The 8,504-nt window shown below is 41.1% G+C and overlaps 1 protein-coding gene across 1 annotated transcript in view; it reads right to left on the bottom strand.

The window, feature by feature from the left end:
* Positions 1 to 2,728: 2,728 nt before the first annotated feature.
* LOC103804227 (septin-2) overlaps positions 2,729 to 8,504 on the bottom strand; it is a 31,924-nt gene continuing 26,148 nt past the window's right edge. Inside the window, exon 12 of the mRNA XM_009076825.1 lies at positions 2,729 to 3,505. The gene's annotated coding sequence lies outside the window, so the exon portion shown is untranslated. The remainder of the gene's footprint in view (positions 3,506 to 8,504) is intronic.

Below are 8,504 nucleotides of genomic sequence, written 5' to 3'. Positions count from 1 at the left end.
GACAGCCGGGAGAGCAGCGCGACCCCCAGGACAGAGCCCAGCCCCGCGGGGTGACAGCCGCTGGCAAGCACAGCCCTGGCTGGTGTGATGTGCAGCAATAACACCCCCAGCCTCCTGCATACTCCCTCTAGCTCCGTGAAGACTCACTCTAAAAGGCAGCACTCCCTGCTCTGGAACAGAAGCGTAGCATTTTAAAAAATAATAAATACAAAACCCAAACACAAATGGAATAAATAGGAAATGTGTTTCCAGTTTTAGCGTCTCAAAATAAAGTGGGAAGGCCTGAATCATGCTGCAGCCATGGTGTGTGAAGTAGGAATGTGTGCTCTGTTTCCATTAAAAATTTTTAAAGAGGTTATATGGAAAGTTATTTTAGGTATAAGCTGTCAGTATAACTCTCTAAGAAAAGGCAAGAGGGAACTCAAATGAAAAGCAGCAGTTGCACATGATCTGAGAACAGCTCATGAAAACCTCAACTCAACAGAAAAGGAGCAAGGAGAGTGGGATGTGAAGCCTCAGGACACCCAGATCCTTTCCTTGACTTCCACAGCTGCAGGAAGGGGTTGTGTCTTCCATGTTTCAAGGACAGGTAAATTATCAGACCTGACACTCTTCTGAATACAGGACAAGATAAGCTTGGCAGGGTGATGGCCACACAAGTGCAAGGGCACTGCCCTGCCTTGGAATCAATCTGACACTGATACCACAATGCTAACTTTTCAAATCCTTAAGAGTCATCCCAGCATCTATCTTGGTATTTCTTCCATCTTCTCATTCAAAACATCTGTCATATCAAAACAAGGAGACACTTCCAAGACCAGAGATTGGCAATCTCAGGGCACATAGATTTTAAAACCCCATTAGCTCATCCTGAGTTCACTTTTAGCCATTGATTCATAGATTCAGAAAAAAATAAATCAGGTAATTGTCAGCAAATTTCCTTCTTTTTAAATGCTGGAGAGCCACAGACCACTAGAGACTCTGCACCACAATTAAAGGCACCAATGAACCAATCAGCCTTTCATGAGTTGTTTTATAGTCTGCCACAGTGTTTTAAAGCTAATGAAGACTGAAAAGACCACAGTCAACTGCTCCTTCACCCCAAACAGTCATTAAAATAGTCATATGTGGGCCCTTTGTTCCAGTGCTGGAAAATGTCAGCCTGGAGAAGGCCAAGGTGGAATTTCGAGAATGGGACTTGTCTTCCATGGCTCAGGCACTGCCAACACCAAAGGGAGTGGAAATGCAAGGTCAGAAAGTGGGCTCTAGCCAGCATAGTCTATCCAGAGATTTTCACAGTAGCAAGGACTTGGCTTATCAACTATACATTCCCTCAGTAAGCTGTTAAGTATTTTCACAAAATCAAGTTCAAGTGTAACTGAAAATTAACATCAGACAACATCAAAGAAGTGGTAGAAAGCATTAAAAAAAAAAAAAAGCCTACGCTGAAAGGAAAGCACTCGTGTATGGAATCAGCAGCACTGCAAGCCCTTCTTGGGCAATTATTAAAATAGATCTCAGATTCTGAGCCAAAATGCTCCATCTGGAATCCACAAGCCCAAAGAAGGTAAAGAGTATCAACTGATAATCAGTATCCACTAGTAAAAATCTGTTCACTGAGGCTTCCCACACAGGAACTGTGACAGTGAGTTTAGGCATCTTGCTTTGAGAAGAGGGAGGAAAAACCCCTCTGTTTTTAATAAAATTAAAGACTAGATGCTTTTCAAAGTCTGCTTCCCCATTGGCCTAGTTCACTTTGAAAGGCTAAGCTTTCATGTTACCTTTGCTCCTAGCTCGTAACTAATGTCTGTAGCTGAAGTCTGGGTTTCTCAGAGGGGTGTGGCTGTCCCGACTTTCACAAGCACAAAAGGACAACATATCATTTTGAGAAGGTTGTGAAATATGATGCAAAATTCTGGAAGAAAAACAACAAGAAAGGGGCAAATAACAGCAAACAACTGATGAGAAAAAGTTTGCTGTTCAGTCTCTCACCTTGACCCTCTCTGCAGAAGACATGCTCAAATGCAAATCTTCACAAAACCTGAAGAGACTTTGTGTGAACACAAATCTGCCACTCCATTTCTTTTTTCAACTTCATTATAGCAGCCACTGAGGTAACAATGTAATGTCCATTTTATGCAGTTCAACTAAGAACAAGCCAAATATGCATCCCTGTGATGCCAATCGTTTGTGAATCCTTTCCTGATCAAACACTCATTGCTAGACAGCAAAATTAGGGCTCATCATTACATGAAAGACACCCCAATTTAGTACAGAAGACAGTGTCTCAAGCCCATATTTGCGAAGTAATTTACACTTATGTATATATAAAAGACACAAGACTACAAAAGAATGCAGAAGAGAGCCATACACTCAATAATGACATACAGGAAACAGCAACATTCATGAATTTATAAAGTAAGGTCTGTGATCAGATTTTCCAAGGTATTTACCCACCTAAAAGATGTCAGTAGATGCCTAATGAACTCTGAAAAAAAGTGGACGCAAAGCCTTGCTAACTAACTTCCAGGTAAAACACTTTCAAAGTTGTTTTGAAATGAAATCAAAGCAGTTTGTAGGTAGACACATTTTAGAAAATGCCTTCACTCCCCAAGATAAACAATCCCTTTGAATGCACACTGTGCACGAAGCCATTACAGCATTGCACAGAGTAGCTTGAAACAGCCAAAATAAGCCAACAAAAACCACCGCAAAACCCAACATTTTCCACATTCATCCATTTATTACAAAACTCCGATGGAAATTAGTGTTATGGTATATAAAAAATTCAGTACATGCCACCGCTCAGCTGACACACAGAAATGCCTATGACAAATTCTTGTCATCAGTACTTGAGGCCCGAGGACAAGCCTCCAGAGGCATCCACGCGAGTTGTTGGCGTGCGTAGTGCGTATGGTACGTTAAGGCACGACGATTGAGGGAAGTCAGCTGGGTGCATCTCTGGTGACTTTATACGCTTTCTTGTACAACACACAAATGCAAATCACCAGAGATGAAGCTTCAGAAGTAACAAAAGCACAGAGAAAGTTCTGATAAATTGATAGGATACATAATGACTTAAAATGGCAGGTGAAATTCATGATACTGTGCAAACACACACGTTTACTGTAAACAGGCCACGAAGTCTTAGCATTACCCACGAAACCGTTTGCAACAACCTAGCAGATAAATGATGAACTCCTCAAACCCACCACAATGACTAGTCCAAATAGCATACTCTTATCAGTTTCTGAACAAAAAGGTATAGGAAGGATAATAAAACCACATTTATAAGTATGAAGACAGTGTTACCAAAAGAATCAGAAAAGATACACTATAACTGGAGTAACATTGAATATATAAAACAGCTGGTTTACAGCACATCTTCAGACTTTGTGTTTGTTTTATCGCAGGTCCTGGTCTGCAGCATCCAGCTTTAGCATTGGAACGTTACCATTCGGGCAAAGAAAAGAGAGCACCCATCCACTTAGAGAACTGTGTGCTGCTGGGAACAAAAGTGGAAAACAAAGAGCATTAGAAAGGACAAACTCTCAGCACTGTCAGAGCATTTGGGGCAGTCTGAGCCTCTCTGAGCAAAGCAACATAATCCAAGGAACGGGGAGTTTCAGTTCCTGCATCACAGGGACCTGCATTAGAATTGGATCAGCTGAGCAGTTTGGCCCCAAATATTTATCACCAATGTCTAATTAGAGCATATAAATGAGAACTTATTTTTAGCTACATACTTTGTGAAGCACCCACACTCCCCTGTGCCTGCAGGAATACCAGCAGCGCATTACAGCTCGTCCCAACAGCACGCACACAAGACACCAACTTCAGCCTGTCATGTTCCTGATGCTGGGGAGAACAAACCACTCAGCTAAACAGGGCTAGAAGTAAGCAGCAAGTTTGATGTCACACACCAACACTCTTATGACACTGCTTAGGTAAAAAAGAAAAGTAAATAGATCACTCCAAGCGTTATTCCTATGGCCGAAAAAATGGGATACCAGTCTGTAATTTCAAAAGTAACTACCAGTTTTGGATATTTCTACAGTCATTTGGCAATTGAAAAGGCTGCTACAAAGAAAGCAGATTCCAGCTTTCCTTGAAAGTTTGGTCCTGCTTTAGAAGTTGTGACAGATTTGGAACTCAGGGAAACACCTCAAATTCTCCAGTCCCAAAAATACTCTATTCCTGACAGGACAAAAATAGCTTAATCTAAACATTCATCTGGATGGAAAAAAAGAAATATCCTGGAAAACATTGGTTGTGTCAACTCATTAGATGAGCGCAACACTCAATCCAGACTACAGCTGGGATAAGGAGCGAGGAAAGCTGACAACAGGGTCCTTTGCTCTTTGCCATTCCCACTGTGGGAGTTCTGTTCACTACACAGTTACTTCACATTTTAAGGAGACCATCACTTCCCATAAGAACCAGAACAAGCAAGCCAGCAGTAAGGCTTCAAAGCCAGAGTCCATAAAGTGCTAAGCAAATTCAATATTCAAATTCAAAATTAACCCGTTGTACTTCACTGCTACTTTGAGTATGAAAAAGAAACTAGATTTCTGCCGCTGCCTGCCCAAGTCTAATCTGTTACAAGAGATACCTCAAGAGGAAACCTTAACTGATGTTCCAGACCCACAAAAAGACTGGAATTTCCAATAAACATGAAGACTCAGGTTACAAGCACAGCTGTGCACTGATGTTACCAGCATTAGCTACACAACACCTACATTTTATAAGCTCGTAGAACACACCTGGGCAAAGAGTGTTTGCGCAGCTTTAGTGTGGATTTGTTTCACTGCTCTTTCTTCCTCACCTCCTTGTTAGACACTATTTTATGATACAATTAGGTTGATAGTATTCTTGACAAGTTTGACCTCCAGCTTTATTAGACTAACCTTACAGTCCCCCATGCTCCTTTCGGCAATACCTATCATTAATAAATGCCTCCATCTGCAAAGAGAATTTGTGCCATCATTTAAGAAAGAGGATACATTTCTTCAGCATGCCATTAAAACAGGACTTTCTCAGTAAGCAGTGTCATGAGCCAGCACTGCATACATCTGCACCCTGGTGCATGTGGTCACACAGCTCAGAATCCTGTATTTGTAAAGACTCCAAATGGGAAGGAATGAACTTGCCTCTCTCTCAGCTGCTTCCAGGAACACCACTACAAAGCAAGGCAACTTGTCATCTCTACATGTTCACTTCTGAATTCCCAATGAGAGAAATTTGCTTTCTAAGCAGCTACTTGTCTCACTGGCCTAAGCTGTTTTTTACAAATAGCTCCCATTTGATGTTGCAGCCACAGCCCTTCAAGTGTCCCACCAGCAGCAAGAACTTTGAGAAATGGCATCTTTCCAAAAGGCAGAGGAGTACTGGCTGACACCAGCGCCCTGCTGTAGGTAGTTTTGACTCATTTTGTAACTTGCACTCCTAACATTTTGGCTTTCTGCTATTTCAGTCACCCTCTGTTGACTTTGCTGCTTTAAGTTTGTTCCCTTCCCTTTGCTAGTCTGTAGCAAGACTGCCCCATATACTTCATATATACTTCCCCATAGCAAACTTCATCAGTCGAGCTCACACTGAGTCACAAAATTGGCCTTTGAACTGATTTCCAAAGTTCATCATGCTATAGGGTTGACATCCACTGAGTCAAATACACATAGCAGGCTCCAAGCTTCAAAACTATAAGAAATGTTCCTCCGTTTCTTTAGCAAAAGGTGACCCTGAAGCATTGTCAGGTTCCCATGATAACACATAAGGCTTTGGCATGGACCTGGCAGGTCTGTGTACTCCACACCTCAATAAATTCTGGCAGCAAGCACCTCTCATCACCCTATGCATACAAGGGCTCTAAGTGGATAGAGCAGTATGTCACTGGGAAAGAGGAAGAGGTGGAATATGTCAGTTGTAACATTCCTGAGCCATGAAGCCTCTAAGAGGCAGAGTGCAAGGTGCCACTGCATGTATTGACAAGAACTGCAAATGCCACTGTGACCCATTAGGAATTTTATATTCTATTTTATATTCTCTGGGATCACTTCAGAAAAATGAACCAATTTGCATTAATCCATTTACTGCCAAAATTTATTGACAAACAGTTTGGGCAATTATGTAAAAATACTAGAAAAACTTGGTATTGGGTGCTACAATCCTTTTTATTTTATGTTTTGCAAACACTGCATCACTCCTTAGAAAGCTTTTAAGTCTGCTAAGTAGAGAGCATTTTGAGACATAGGAGACCATTTTGCTCTCTTCTCCTCTATAAGCATAGCAGTTGTGGAAACTGGCCTCAAAGGGCATGTGCTTCTCCAGACACCTAAATCCTACACTGATAGATGCTATTTCTAGGGGAAAATTTTCCTTATAGAAATAGGTCCTCACAAACTCCTAGAAATTTTGCATACAGAAAATGCAGACATGAAAATTCAAGCAGGATTCTTTCAGAGCCAGAAGACAAACAATACTTAAGTACAGGACATTTGCAGACCTGAGCAATACTTCAGACTTGCATATCATATTAACAATACACATATTTTTTTCTGTACAGTGCCTCAAAGATTACAGTTTTACCAAAGTGCTAGCTTGCTCCTGTTGGGAACACTTGCACAACTTACTGTCTATCAAAGGCCACAGAGACATTGTGGAACAACCAAGGTCACAATCCAAGTACAACATCATCTTTTATTATGTTCTCCTTACAATCCAGAAACATTACTGTTTCACAGTAATGAATGAGAGCAGTATGGATTACCAGAGAGATGCAGGGCATTTAGATGAACAAACTCATCTGAAGCATTATTGCCCTGTACTTCAAGGATTAAAAGCCATAACACCTGAAGTCTGCCTAGCTCTCCACACACTATACACAAGGGCAGGTGGGCACCAGCTACAAGGTGGTTCTTGAGGACCCTGCTGAGATGTTTCTACACTTAACTTCAAGGTCCTGTCGAGCCACACAAGGTCAGCACTTCAGTTGTGGAGTAGCAGAAGAAAAACAACAATTTCTATCGCAAGTCTGTTCTCTAAGGGAGACAGAACTTGCGCCAACCCATCAATGCAGGGTTTGCTGAACAACTCCACATTTAGAAGAGCTGAAGGGAGCAGGAGAATGATGACACTCTCCTAGTCTAATTTCTAGCCAGAGAAACATCCACTGGCAGTGCCAGGCAGTTGTTCCAAATACTACAAATTTGCCCAAGCTTCACATTCTCCAGGCTCTCAAATTCAGCTGCCAAAAACTACAACATGATCTCTACTTCCACAAATGACATTTCTCATCAGATCAATTCAGCATTCAGCAGCATCGTTTCAGAAGGCTGGTTGCCATGACAATGCTTTGTGTTGTTCTGTTAAATGATGTCAATTCATTGATAGAAAGAACTAGCTGTTTGGTGCCTTTAGCACTGTTCTTATCAAGACTCAGAACAGTGTTAGTGTCCTCAGGAAGCTTTAAAATACTTCTGAAAATCACAAGCTATACTAACAGAATTTTCAACATCCTACAGGTATTTTAAGTGTAAGTTGGTTTTATTTACGCGAACACATTTCCCTAACTGTAACTACATTGCCAGATGTAATTATATGGTAGCTCTATAAGCTTTCCATAGCCTGGTGATCTTGAAACTGAGTGAAGACAGACAAACTAGATTTTTTAGAAGAACAGGAGGAAAACAGATCGTAAAGATATAGATACACTTTCAGGTACAGACAAGGAAAAGGAAGAAACATCCACCAATAACCATTTCATTTGATACAGTAATTCCACCATTTCACAATAACTGCTCATCTGAAACGGACAAGTTCAGAAACTAGTACATATGCTCCTGGAATTACTGCAGGCTTATTTCAAAAGCATTTCACATTGGAGCACCCAAATGAAACTAAACCTGTTCTAGGTTTTGGTAACTTATTCCACCCTTCCATTTTCAATTCAGTCCTTCATTTGAACTGTCAAATATAAGAAGCAATAAGCTCCTACACCTTACAGCAGTGTCTTGTGTTTCAGAAGGAAAAAAAAAAACCATCTGAAAAAGTTAAGTAAGGTGAGTATATCAAAAGTTATGGGAAAAATTTGTTACTGCTTATTCCAAGAACATTCTGGTGTCTATCTGTGCTCTCACTGCCTGCTATTATCACCTCCACATGCACTGTTTGTACACAGAAGTTATGAATGTTTAAAGGAAACAGACAAAAGTGTAGGTCAACACACCTTTGTTATGGCTGCACTCAAAAGATCTTAATCACCACTATCTGTACTCACAGGCTTTTGTCAAAACCTGCATCTGGAAACAGGAATGACCAGTGTGCCAAAATCATCTTCCTTTCCTACCTCTAACCCAGTCTCCATCAGCACCTGTGTTCATTCCCTTTCAGGATTCTATTTCTCCAAGCAAGAAATGTGTCCATCCTCTTCAGAAACTCTGAACATATTCCCTTTGTCACTCCCCTTATGCTTCTTTTACTCTAGCCTTGAAAGCAAAGGAAACTGC

Source organism: Acanthisitta chloris, unplaced genomic scaffold, assembly GCF_000695815.1.
Source record: "Acanthisitta chloris isolate BGI_N310 unplaced genomic scaffold, ASM69581v1 scaffold43616, whole genome shotgun sequence".
Lineage (NCBI taxonomy): Eukaryota > Metazoa > Chordata > Aves > Passeriformes > Acanthisittidae > Acanthisitta > Acanthisitta chloris.
This window is presented reverse-complemented; position numbering and strand designations above follow the sequence as displayed.